Consider the following 13,857-nt stretch of genomic DNA (forward strand, 5'->3'; position numbering starts at 1 on the left):
GGTAGTGCAGCTCCCAGCAGTGGGGAATCTGCTCCCTGTGCTGAACCCCAGCAGGCAGGGCCAGCAGGGGCTGGCTCTGGTTTCCCCAAAATCTCCCCCAAAAGCTCCCCCAGCAGCAGGGCTGATGAGAGGCTGAGGCATGCTGGACACATGGGTAGTAATGTGGATGGGGTGCGTGCTATTATTCCACAGGGGGATTTCACAGGAAACCCATGGCTCCTCTTGAGGGGAGATGAGCATCCCCTGCTGCAGAAACCCCAGCTGGTGAATGTCACATGACAGGGGGAGCATGAGGACTCAGATCATCTCATGCATGAGGAACTAGGGGAGGAGAACAAATACAGGGGAAGGTCCTCACCAAAGTCCCCCTGCAGAGGAGCCTCTGCCCTTCCCCTTCCCCAGCAGGGCTGGTGCAGACGGGGTTGCAGTTCTGGGCGCTGCTGTCCAGGGGAAGTTACACCAATTTGGGCACTGTCTGAGAACGTGACTTCCCTCGCAGACACACGTACGGCAGTGCCCAACAGGGCTAAGAGGAAGAAGAAAAGCCCAGACACTGTGCAGCATGCAAATATCTGTATTCAGCTCTATGAAAACTGCCCAGGAACAGCTCCGAACCCACGCAACAGTGGGGAGTGTGCTGGTAGGCCACGATCTGTTTGGTGGCCTTGGATGAGATGGTCCTCTCCAAGGGCTCTGGATAAATGCTCCAATTTGACAGTGGGCTTATTGGGCACACAAGGTTATCAGGATTAGTCCTTTTCTATGAGCTCACTTGAACAAAATATTCTCCTTCTGGGCCTCTGCTCTCCTTTCTTGCTTCCTCAAACTGACTGGTGTCTGCAGGAGTCTGCAGGGGGAAAAATTTACTGGTCCTGTCCCAGCTATATGATCTCCTGGGAGCCCTGTGCAAAAGCATGTGGGGTGGCACAGTCACCACCCAGGTGGCCTTTGCCCACAGAACAAAAGTTCTGAGTACATCCACCAAGTGCTTCTCACATCAGGTAGTTTATTTTTTAAGAAAAAGATCAGAGACCAAACAGAACCTCAACAAGTTTAAAAGATCTTTTTTTTTGGTATGAACAGCAGATACAGGTCCTGGGTGCATTCATACCTCAATGCATAAATGTAACATAAATGTTGTGATTCATGTTAAGTCCAGGCATGCAAGGGGGTAGCAGCAGACCTAGAACAGGTGCAAGTGGACCTAAAACAGGTTTTGTTCATAAATGCAATTATAGTAACACCAATAACCAGGATGTATCAGTGGTGGATCCTCGGCACAAGAAGTCCTGCTATAAGATTTGTAACTTGGAGGCACTCCTAAAACCATCTCCTTTCAAAGCAGTAATTCTGGGAAAGAAACGTGGTCGCAGTCCTTAAACAGAGATGGTAGTGGCTTCTTCATTCACATCTGATGGATTGCTGTCGGCCATTGCCCGTGATATCTGGCAATGATATCAGTCATACTCAGAGTGCACTGACAAGAGAACACTAACACATACAATAAATATTTCTTAATGCTTCAATGTAAGCAGGAGGCCTGACAGACCCAGTAAAGCACAGAAGATGGTATTTGGTCATCAGTGAGTCTTTCAGTGAGAGTTAGGATTCACAGGCAGGAGCACCTGCCCTCCTCAGTCCTGGGATTGCCAGAAGAGTCCTGGAAATTGGGCTCATATTTTTTACCTCTGAGTTTTATTGACTAGTCCAGACCCACCACCACGGAAGCCAAAATCGTCCCTGGAGCTTGCAGACCGCAGAGATACTCCCCATCACACTCTGTCCCTATGTCTCTGGCAAGACACTGAGTTGGGGGGAACATAAATCATCCATCACATAACTGCCCTGATGCCAGCAGCTGTCCTCTGCCAGGAGCACGCTGCTGGGTGAGGCCTGCAGAGACAGCCTCCAGTTGTCCCTCCATGGGGTGGTTCAGAGGAGGTGCAACCCAGGGACGCAAGCCAACTTCAGGTCTTCCGTGGCTTTTGCCATTTGGGGATGGTCGCTGCCCCTTGCCTGAAGCAGCCCAGGCACCCTCACAAGCCTCCAGTACAACCCCTGCCAGCGGCTTCTGGGCAGCAAAGTGCAGTCCAGCCCTCCCTGGTTTTGCACCCTGCATGCTCCAGTTGGCAGCATGGTGCAAGGAGCGTGAATCCAGCCCTGCCACCCAGGGTGAAGCTCTGCACCACCCCTGGCTGCTGACAGCCAAACCAGAGCCCTCTCTTGCGCTGTTACAGGCAGGAGGTCACCAGTTCAACCGCACTGGAGCAACTCCAGCCCTTTAAGTAAACTTTTCAAAGCTGCACTAAGGCGTTGTTTAATTTTGATTTCCAAGTGACCTCTGATTCCTCATGGATATGCTAGGGGTGGAAGAACATTCACTCCCAGGAGTTTGGCAGTGGGCACAAGGCCTAGCACGGCAGTTCCCAGGGATGGGGGGAGAGAGGTGAAGGCTCTTGCTGTTTTCCATTCCTCAAGCACATCACTCCACCAGTCTACTGCACACTTTAACTTGCACCAATAAACCTGTTTGCATGGGTCATGCTGCGAATGAAAACGATGCCAGGATGTGGGATGAAAAATAGTCTGCAAAGAACCAAATCACCCGAGAGTTATTCTAGTGGGGTGAATAATTCAGCAACGGGTTTTTACTGCAGCCCTGTTAACAGAAACACAATTACAGAAGAGGAAAGTAAACCACAGCTGGGAAGAGGAAACAAGTGTCTTGGGGGCTCCTATCTCACTGAGGAAATTGTGGGTAGATCTGGGCCCCAGAATGGAACTCAGACCACATCCAAGGCTCTGACAAGTGACCTTAGCATGATGCATCCAAAGCTGCATTCACAGCAGTTGAGCAAAGAAATTAGAGTGTGGTAAAAATGCTCTGGCTGTTGCTAACACTTCACAGTGCTGAAAGTAGCACTCAATATTGGCACAAGGTTAGTGGCATCTGCACAGCTTTCTGCTAACTGGTGACTGAGCCCTGCGGGGAGGCAAAGCTGCAAGGACAGGAGTGGGACAAGGCGAAGGAAGTGTGAGCTGCAAACCTCTGCTTGCCTTGCTCAGCATCGGATGAATGTTAATTCTCTGCTGGTTTGCATAGCCACAGACAGGCCTGTTCCTACTAATTTTAGCCCTTGCCTAATTTAAAACTACAGACATGTTATTTTCATCGTGGTATTTTTTCCTCTTTTTAACAGGTTGTAAGCTGTCAGATGCACTCCCTGTAGCTAAGAAATTGGTGCTGTCCAAGGGGAGGTGAGAAATCTTTTGTTAAACATAAGAAGCAGACAGAAGAAAATTGCACATTAAAACTTGGAGCTATCACAAGTGCCACCTCAGCTGCCTGTGCTGGGCTCAGGGCCTCTGGCCGGGCTGCACTGTGGTCTGGAGATGCACCTTCCTCAACCCTCAGAGGTCCCAGCCCCGCACACCCGGCTGTGTCCCAGCTGTGCACATGCAGAGGTTGTGCTGTGCGTCATCATGAGGACACACATAAAACCATCTGCACTCTACCTTCACTCCCTCCACCCATGCACCCACCCTGCTTACAAGCCTTTGCTCCTGCTGCCCAAAAATACACCTGCACCCAGACCTCCTTTCCCTGCCACTGTGCCTTTCCCGACATGGGCAAACACCTTTTCCTGCCTCTGCTTCTCTCACACCTGGATCTGTCACCCATCTCCCGCAGAGGTGAACGGTAGATGAAGTGCTGAGCCTGCCCTCAGTGGGAGGCAACCCTGTGCTAGAAATGGGTGTGAAAATGTGGTGAAATGAGGAAACATTTGTGAGAGGAAGTGAGTGGGTGGAGGGAAAAGCCTGAAGTGAACAAAAATCAACGTTTAACACATTGAAACTTGAGCTCTGAGTGCTCAGGGTGGGTAAAAGTACACTGAAATACAAAAAGAACACACAAATTACTAGCAGAATGCAAGTGTTCTATGCTAACATACACCTAATGTATGCTAGGGAACAAAGTACTGAAAATAAAGAGGAGGCTCAAAATAAAGAAGATGTTTCAAGATCTAGTGCCTTAACAGCAGCACAGGTAGCTCCAGTGAGGGTGAGCAGGGGAGGCAGAAGACCATGCACATGCATCTTACTGGATCTAGGTTACTGGATCTCAAAGTCCAAATGGATTGATGATCTCACTAACCAGACATGGATTTTAGCAGTTGTTAACAGACTGCATGCCCCTGCAAATTTTAATTTAGTACTTTCAAGTAAAGCATTTGAAGGATATTTAAAAAAAAAATAAAAAGAAGAACTGTTATTTCTAGAACAATCAAAATGGAAGCTCAGCTCTGTTGTTTCTGATACAGAAGCATTTTCTCAGTTAAGATTTTTCCCTGACAGATGTAGCGGTGCAGGGACCTAGGAATACATTTCCCAGTTTTTCAGCCTATTACTTGTGCTTTCCTGACCTATAAACCCTTCCTTCCTTCTTTAGCCTTGCAGAGCAAGATTGATGGTGCTATGTTTTCAGTAACACACCAAAGAAGACCTTGTTTTTTCTCCTTAGAGGACAACAAACTTGGCCCAAAGGGGATGTACCAGAAACCAGTCAGTTTTGCCCTCTGAGAATTAGCCCACGCAACCACAGCTCCCGCTGGTGAGAAGTTATTCAGACAAGTCCCTCCTCTAACCACTCACCCAGTGAGTTGGTTTCATCCAAGATGCTGCCAAGGTCATGGGGAATGAACGACAGACAGGTAAACAGCTATTATGTCATGCACAGAAAATTGTCCAGTTTTAGTTGCATCTCATTTTCCTTCCCACACATTTCAAACCAGCCTGTTCCATAGGGATCCTCAGAAGAGGTTCCCTTCCACACATAGTGGCCCATACCACATCCATTTTAAGAGAAAAGCAAAAGTAATCTGAGAGTTGTCTGTATATTATTCCCCAAATCTGTCAGTGGAGGAGCCCAAATGTACTCACTCGGCATGACACTGCTCCCTCTGGGGTTACAGCAAGCGAGCACTCTTGGAAAGCTGGCAGTGCATCCGTGCCACAGGTTACAATGATTGCTACTGACAGGTTCTTCATGGTATCACAACAAATTAGGTCACAGATTAGATTTTCATAGCACAGATTACAACTTGTGTCTACATCTTTTTCTTAGAGAGGTATGTGGCCAGAAGGTTTGACCTCAAGATTGGGAACAAGGCAGATGCTTGGGATTGGAGCAGTCCTATTTCTTGTCTTTCTATGTCCTGTCTTAGCAGGACTCTGACAAAATTCCTAGTTTTCTGCTGTAGTCAGAACACTTGGTATTTTTCCCTTTCTATCTAGCAAGCCTTTGAGAAATAATGAGTTTGTTCACTAGATACCCTGGAGTAGATCTTATATTATTGTTGCAAAACAGATAGCAAACCCATCTCTAGAAAGAAATTTTAGAAAAAAATGCATTTTTGATGATAGAAAATCAGCTTGCACCACCTGAAAAACTGCTGGGAATGGAAATCAAAGCTACCTGTAAGACTTATCCCACAAGGTCACACATACAATCAGTTTGAGCATCTCTAGTGCAGAAAGACCTCAAGGGAATAAATTCCTGTGTGGAGTATTTGTTTTAAAATATACCCAGCAAGGACAGTAATAGAACTCAGGCACCAAAAAAAAAAAAAAAATTCAAGCTATATCAAGCTCCACACAGAACAGCACAGAACAAAGGTTTCCAACAGCTGAGTAACTGCAGACACCGTGCAAAGTGCTTCCTACCCACTGCGAGATACAGCCCTGCTGCAGATTTGAAAACCAGCTCCAGCAACTGTGTTCCAGCAGACTGTCAGGGCTGTGTTCTGCTCCCAGCCACCTCCTCCCTTGGAGCTGAGCTGCTGCAGGGGAGAGAAGGCGCCTGGGAGCCAGAGAGCTGGATTCAGCTCCCAGCAGAACCGTGCAGATCTGCATGGGGGCAGTGATTTAGCCGATAAGCAAGCTCGCTGCCATGGAATGCACTAAACGAATACCTAAAGCAGATGATCAGGAGGACAGGTCTTGGACGGAGCTAACCTCAGAGACAAGCTTCCTAAGTCAGGGTGGAGAGAGCAATGCAGGAATGACCTTCAGCTTACAGAAACAGTCCTGATACCCACAAAGGGATCACCTCTGTGCTTGGGTGGCCCAGAGACCCACACTGGCTCTCTACGGAGCCTCTGGAGCATGTACTTACTCAACCAGAGCAGGTCTGCTTCTACCTGCTGGCAGACCAACCTGTAGTCTCTAATCAAGCCCTTGAGGCTGTCTGCAGCCAGAGGACACAGCCTGTGTTCCTGTGCCCAGGGCAGCAAGAGCAGCACGTGATGCAGTGCCTGTGCCCTGTCTGCAGGTTTAGACAGGCTGGTGCTCAGCACCCTCCACTCTGCCTCATACCAGCCCAGCCCCCCATCCAGCTGCCAACACTGCTGGCCTGAATCATTGCAGCTGTGCCTCCAGCTCTGAAACAATCTCGCACGTCACTTCAGCAGTTTTTCACAGGAAATATGCTTTTACTTTCAAAATAGTCTGGGCCTTGTTCTCCAACAAGCACAGGAAGTATCTCAAATACCAGTCTTTATTTTTGTGAGCCACTATTTATCCTCTGATAACTTTGAGTACAAAGAAATAAATAGTAGTTGAGAGTGGCTGTGCCCTTCCATGCTCGGTGGCGGCATTAACATTTTAACTCTCCTCAGTGCATCAGCTTCTCAGTGCATCAGTGCTCTTGCTGGGCACACTCACATTTAGAGGCACAGAATGAGGCCTAATATTTTTTTCTTCAAGCCTGAGCTGTGCTGATTATTGAAAATCCATTGCACATGCTCCTTGCTGAGCGATATGAACTATCGATCTCAGTTAGAGAAAAGGATGCTCTGGACTTTATTGGAATTGTCTTTAAAAGTCCTGTTGGTACAAGTGTTCCTACTGGATGCTGAGCACTTCCTAGTGTCCCTGCAGAGCACTGCCTCAGTCCTGCTCAGAAGCTCCTGAATGCCAGGGGCTCCTGCTGAGCCATGGAGGAAACCACATCACCAACCCTGGGAAAGCAAGCGGTGACAACTGTCAGAGAATGCACTAATGAGGCCTCTGGCCTGAGCAGTGCTCCAAGAGGGCAAGAGTGAGCAGCAGGTAGGGACTGCTGTCTGCAACAGCAGCTGGAGAGCATCCTGCTGCCTGGACAGGCACGGACTCCTGATCCCTGCTGAGCAGGAAACACAGAAGGAGCTGTGCAGCCAAATGCAGCCTCTCTCTAAGGCAAGATGACCCTGAGCAGCGCCAAGCACTGAAATGACCAAGGGCGTCTGTGTGCACCTAAGAGGGTCCTTCAAAGCACACCTAGGCACCATGAACACTTCCCCCACTCCCCAGAGCATCAGTTCTGGCCTCCTCGACATTAAACAGGTGGCAGCCATTGCCGACCTCGGTTTCAGTCAAGCTCTGAAACAAAGAGGACATTAAACTTCCACCAAAATCCCACATCTCTTCAAAGCACTTCTCAGTTTGGGGTGCAGATGTGGGTTGAATGAAAAAAAAGGGCCTTTCTACTCTTTTAATCACATACCTAACAAACCACTGAATAAACATCACCCTCATGGCTTTTTGGGTCTTGTAGATTAAAAAGTGGTTATTAGGGATGAGAGTTCATTTTTAAATGGCAAAAGGGTAACTCTCCTCTAAACCATACAGCCAGGTAATCTTCACGGTTTTTTGAGCTGCTCTGTGCTATTTCTTCTGTTTCAGCACTAACACTTTTGAAACACGACAGCTTGCTCAAGAGAGGGGTAGCTTTCACACAGAGTCATGATCACAACCACACCACCATTCCTGCCCAGAGGAGGAAGTACCAGATCCCCCAAAGCAGAAGTGCTCGCCCTCTCACCAGCCAGTCCAGCACATTTCTGGCTGCTGGGCTGAACTTTAGGTACAAGATTTGCATGAACGAGGACAACGAATAAGTCTTCGGCCTGGCACCTAGCATCTGTACTGGCAGTACAAGAAGCCTCCATCTAATATGGTCACTGCTGCTGCTGCCGGCGCAGGACGGCCACAAGCAGCACCCATGGCGTGCAGGATCAAACCATGGCTTCCTCCCGAGGCCGGCCAGCCCAGCGTGCTGCTGCTCGGCTTCAGCCCGGCAGTGACTGGCGCTGGTGTGGGTTAGCGTGAGGGCTGTCACACCGCTCGCTGGATCTGCCACGTCCGTGCCTGGACCCAGGGCACACAGGACCTCCCGTCCCTGGCCTGTCACCCCTCTCGCAGACGGGAGGGGATCCACCCCGGCCTCTCCTGACCCGGGCGGCCTCGCAGCCCCCGTGCCCTGGGGGAAGCAGAGCTGGGCCAGAGCTCCCTCCAGCCGCCCCTGTGCTCTCTCCGCGGCCCCACGGACCGCCCGGCGCCGCGGGAGGCGGCCGGGAAGGCGCGGGGCTGCCCGGGCAGCGCTGAGCATCCTGTGCGGGGCTGCTCCTTCCCGCCCGGGGATGGGGGACAGCGGGGCAGGGGCTCCCCCCGGTCCTCCCCAGCTCCTCTCCGCCCCGCCGCTCCCCACGGGTGCCCCCCCCCCACGGCTCCGCTCAGGCTCCTCCCGGCTCCCCAGGCGATCCCCATCTCCCTCTCGCTCCCGCCGAGCCGCCCCTCGGCGCTGCCTCCCCGCCCCGCTCCGCCCGCCCGCCTGGGGGGCGCGGGCAGCCCTTACCTGGGCAGGGGCGCAGCCTCGACCCTCCGGCTGCCGGCGGCGTCACGGCCGCAGGTTGTGGCTGCGGGCGGCGGTGCCGCATCGATATAAAAGGAAGCGGCGCGGGGGGAGGGAGAGGCGGCCCCGGCACCTTCGCCGCGCCCGGCCCCGATCCCGGTCCCCTACAAGCTCCCTCCCCGCCGCCCCGGGAGCAGCGGCTGTGGCTCCCCCGGGCAGCCCCCGCGGGGCAGCGGCACTCGCCGGGTGCTCTCCCCGCCGGGCCGGGGGTGAAGGATGGGGCGCCGGTCAGAGCCTTCGCATCAGCCCCCACATCCAGCCCAAGGGGCCAGGAGAGACCCTTCATGAGGAACCAGCCATGGCCCTGCCCTCACGGGCTGCTCTGGACGAGCACGCACAAAGCACACACAGCATAGCAGAGCACGGGCGAGGCTCTGCAGCCATGGGAGGGGACCAGCCACATGCCGGAGCACCTTGCAGGCTTCAAATGCGTGTAACAAAACCTAGACATTTCCACCAGTCTCCTGGCTGCAGGCTCTGCTGGAGCTGCCCTGGCCCAAGCAGCACCTGGGGCTGCAGGCTTGTGCCCAGGGAAGGAGTGACATCCCGGGACAGGGCTGTTGGCAACCCCAAATGCAGGTGTTGGTCCCTGCTATGGTCAAGACCTGGTTATCCAGCTTGGCAGCCAAGCCACTTTCAGTGAGACATTGTCTATAAGACTAGCTTTGGAGGATCAAAGAAAAAAAGTCATCAAGGCCCATTTTCTCCTTCAAACCCCAAGAGCTCCTTCCATCTCATCACTCAGGGTCCAGAGCAGCTGTGACATCTCTGAGGCACCTTGCTCTGTTTCTTCTTCATCTTGTCCATCCTGTTGACAACTGATGACATCTTGGTTGCAGGAGGAGTGAGGGTCCCCCCAGGACACAGCCTCCCCATCTGCTCCTCAGGAAGCTCTCCCTCCAGCAACAGATGCTGTTGTTCTCTTGCACCATCAATCCCTTTCAGGAAGGGACAGGGATTAGGTGTGGGTAACACGTCTTAAGGTAATTTCTCTAAATGGCATTTTGCTGCCCAGCTTTGCTCTCAGTCACTGGCAGGGGGCTGTGATGCTCCAGTTCACTCTGCAGCCCCTGAGGCCTGGGGTCTTGCCACAATGGCTGCAAGTCCTGTCTTTTGCCCAGAGCAGATGGAGACATGGGCAGCAGTGAGGCTGGGGTGCTGAGAAGTCACATAGGTATTGGGACCCCTATGCAGAAGTACTACACTTCTTTTATATTCCTTCTTTTATATTCCTTCTTTTTTAGGTGCCTTCTTTTATATTCCACCAGGCTAGCGGCTAAAGCTGTGGATCATAGGCAGAGCAGGTGCCTGCTCTACAGACAGAGGGAAGCGATGGCCCTTGGCAGCCCCCATCTAAATAAACTTTACCAGGGGTTACATTTTGCATGAAAAACATTTAGATGGAACACTGCCATGGGCAAGTGAGAGGAACAAATCCTGCTCTCAAGGGTTTTAAAGTAGAGAGAGGTTTTCCACCTCCAAATTTCTAGGTTTGTGGTTTTTTTCTCTCAATTTCTCTGCATCCCGGCAGGGAAGGGGGAACAGAAGGAACTTTTCTGCTGGACCCAGTGGCGTCTCATCCAGACAGTCCTGTCTGGGAACGTAAGTGCTGAGTTAAAGGATGATCCATCCCTAAGCAAGGTGACTGTTCCAGATCTCCTCCAAGGAGGTAGTGGGAGTACCAGAACCACATCTAAGGGTGGACCTGGGTCCTGTGTGAGGCTGCAGCCAGAGATTGCTCTGTCAGGGCGGCAGCACCTCCTTGCTTGCAGCCAAAAGTGGAGGCACAGGCCCTTCTGCTCCTTCTCAGGGCCCAGCAATTACAGCAGTTACTTGCACAATGCTGAGCAGATGGTCTCACTGCCCTGCTGCCCTCCCACCCCAAGTGTTGTTTGCTTAGATCTTGCTGCTTCTTCTGGACAAGGAACCTTCACTTTACTGGAGTCTCTGCATTACCTTGACATCTCAGGTAATGGCTATGGCTAGCCTAGAGGCAACGCTCACTGAGGAGCTGCTGACTCCTTATGATTGATCTTCACATCAACAATGGAGTAATTTATACTCCTTCATAGGTGTCCAAGCTGTGGTTTGCGATGGCCCCCATCTCCTGCTCTTCTCACACCTCCACCTTGTAACACCTGTAGAGCTCAGATTTATTTCCATACTCCGCAAAAACCTTGGAACTCCCTATCTTCCAGTCAATTGGTGTTAGTTCACTTCAGATGAAGCTGTTGCTTGCTCTCCAGATGTCCAGACTGTCAAACTTCTGTTTTAAGCAGACCAGCAGCTCTGTGCACCCTCAAGGCAGGTTTAGCATTTGTTCTCCTGTTTCTTTCTGCAGAGCTTGGCCCAGTTCCTGTAGGGAGGACAGAGACTGAGGAATATCCTGGATCACAAATCTGCCCTTCATCCCTATGCTTCTATCCACAGAGGTCAGAACGACTGCAGTGGTCCTGGAATTGCTCCCCAAGGCTTTTTTTCCAGCTCTTGGGTAGGTAAAAAATCTCAGCTGAAATGACAGCATGTGGCTGGCTGCAGCTCACTTGCTGCTCAGCTACCTGGGGCTCTTGCTTTCCTGCCTACAGTTGTTAAAGTAGGGCTACGGCTCTGAATTCAAACCCTACAGTGCATAAAGGGATATTTGGATATGTAGATCTGAAGCCATGGATGGGATGGTCTGCTAAACAGACAGGTGATTACAGGCAGTAGAACCTTTACTTACTTGAAAAAAAATGTCTGCTTTGTCTTTCAGGTGTCAAAAGCAGCAAGTGGCCACTGGTGTCACCAGGTCATTAAGGAAATCTGCAGGCTCCACCAGAAAACCTTGACAAACCCCTGCTTAATCACCAAGCGGCTGCTGACCTCTTTTGTGCACATTCAGCTCAAGGTGGCTTGTCTTTCCTTCAGTTTGAATTTCAGGAGCACATTCCAGTCCTTTCTGATACCTCAGTTTTTGAATTTTATTTAAAGACTAAGAACTCCAGCTCAGAGGGACTGTTGACACTTAACTGTAGCAGGGAGAGATGAAAAACATTACTGAACTAGGTTTAAGAGCAGCTTAAGACTTAAGCTTGTAAGTTTACCAGCAGAGGTATTAAGTTATTCCTGGGCATTCCCTGAAGAAAAGACTGGACAAATTAATTAGTTATCAAAAAACAAAGCCTAATGCTACTGTTTTGAAGTGAACAAAGTTAAATACAATGAAACAACCTCTAATACAGCCATTCTAGAACAGCTGTGTTTGACTGTTCACGGTTGATTCATCTACTCAATGGTACTGCGAGAGAGAAATCAGGTTCATAATTTCTGGTGGTAACTGAGGCACAAAATTATCTTTAAGCCCTGGGGGAAAAAATCCCACGTGGAAATGGACCTAGTCCCACATAGCCTTTCAGAGAAGAGCAAAAAGCACAAGGGGAAGGGCTTTTTCAATCAGACACTACAAAAACCAAGGTCAAACTGGTAGGAACATCATTAACAGAGTTAACACTGGTTTTAAAGCTCCAGGTAAGCTTACACCTCGTTCAAAATATTCTTCAGGTGGTGCAGAAAATGACCGATCAGCTTCCTCTCTGCTCTGACAGCTTAGCAGATGTGACAGCTGTCACAAACTGCTCCTCCCTGCCCCCACCATTACAAAAGGACTGGAGCAGACATCCGCCTTGCTGCAGCCGGGGGGATCTGTTCTGTAATTTGCAGAGGAACAAGGCAGAGCCTGTACCGTAACACACTATCGTTTTTACTGTTCCCGAACAGCAGCTGACCAGAACCAGCTAAGACGTGCAGGTTTTGTGCCTGCCGCAGCTCGGGGGGGGAGGGGGGAGAGTCAGCTTAAGCACGAGTTGACAAACAGCACTTAGCTTATCTCAAGAAGAAACCTGAGCACTCCCTCAGCAGATGACAGAGCTGTAAATCATGTTATGTATAGCCCTAGAAGTGTCATTAGGACAATTTAGAATGGTTAGTTTGTATTAGATAAGACAACTGTTGTCTTGCAGCTATGCAGAGGAAAACATCTTACAGTTGTGTGTGCATTTTGTATCCACCTGAAAAACCTCCAGCTGTTTCAGAAAAGCTAAAGGGTCTAATAAAAGCAGCCCCAAGAGCCTTAAACTCTTAAGGTGAGAAGCTCTCTGTAAGAATGTAAGGTCTGAAGCGGAACTTTATTTATTTAGGGACATTTGCTCCTCTGTCATGTTCTGGTTCCACAGCACAGAAGAGTTCCAAGTCTAGGGAGGAAGTGGCATGAAACTGTAACAGTGTGGAGCAGGGGAAAATAAAGCTGTTTTCTGTTGGTGCTCAGGTGAACTGTCACACAGAACTAGAGCTGAGGAGGGGAAGAATTTGAAAAAAAATCAGATTTATAGGGTTGAACAGTTTGGTTTTTGTTGTGCAGTAGGGAGCTATTTTGAGTTTCATTCTTTGGTATTTAATACTTGCACTACTTTCATCGATATAGATTGCCAATTTTCTGCTTAATTATGAGCTTGAGGTTTGCCAGGAGAAGGGTAAGGAGACTGAAACTTTGAACAACAAGGGAGTTCTCTGGGCAAGAATTTGTCTTGTTCTCTGCTGCTCCAGACAGTGTATGAGATATCCACCTCAATTGTGACTTAGGAAAGGAAATCAATACATGTCACTGAAGAACACGTAATACAAGTAGGACAGAGAACTGAGGCCGTTAGAATTAATGTCTCTCTGAATGCTGTTATCTGAAACATTGTGACACAGTAGAAATTGAGAAAGAGCAGGATATTTAACCAGACTGATTCTCCTGCCCCACATCCATATGTCCCTGCTCCAACCCCCCATGTTTAGCCTATGTAGATTCCATGTTTAGCCTATGTAGATTTGAAAGCCACAAACAAAGCAAGCAGAATGTTCTGTGACGGTGGGACACCACACCAGTGCCACAGCTCAGTCTGAAGAAGCTCTCACCACAGCACTCTCCTGAGCCTTGTGCTGTGGCAGCTACTGTTCTTGATACAAACCAGATCTGAAAGCTTCACACTCCAGCTTTTCCTCTGGCTAAAGGATGTTCCCGTTGCTTTCTAGCAATTTCAAGTGATTTGTTCATTTCGGAGTAGCTTTGACAGGAATGGGTCTTAAATGAGAAACATCCAAGA

General features: G+C 49.9%; 1 protein-coding gene across 1 annotated transcript in view; it reads right to left on the reverse strand.

Annotated features, from left to right (window-relative positions):
- The window catches only part of CYRIB (CYFIP related Rac1 interactor B), a 96,906-nt gene extending 88,141 nt beyond the window's left edge, over window positions 1–8,765 (reverse strand). Inside the window, exon 1 of the mRNA XM_042035857.1 lies at window positions 8,675–8,765. The gene's annotated coding sequence lies outside the window, so the exon portion shown is untranslated. The remainder of the gene's footprint in view (window positions 1–8,674) is intronic.
- Window positions 8,766–13,857: the final 5,092 nt, after the last annotated feature.

The sequence above is a fragment of the Corvus kubaryi genome, unplaced genomic scaffold (assembly GCF_017639235.1).
Source record: "Corvus kubaryi isolate FWS band 111438036 unplaced genomic scaffold, C.kubaryi_AGA036_p1.0 37385, whole genome shotgun sequence".
Classification (NCBI taxonomy): domain Eukaryota; kingdom Metazoa; phylum Chordata; class Aves; order Passeriformes; family Corvidae; genus Corvus; species Corvus kubaryi.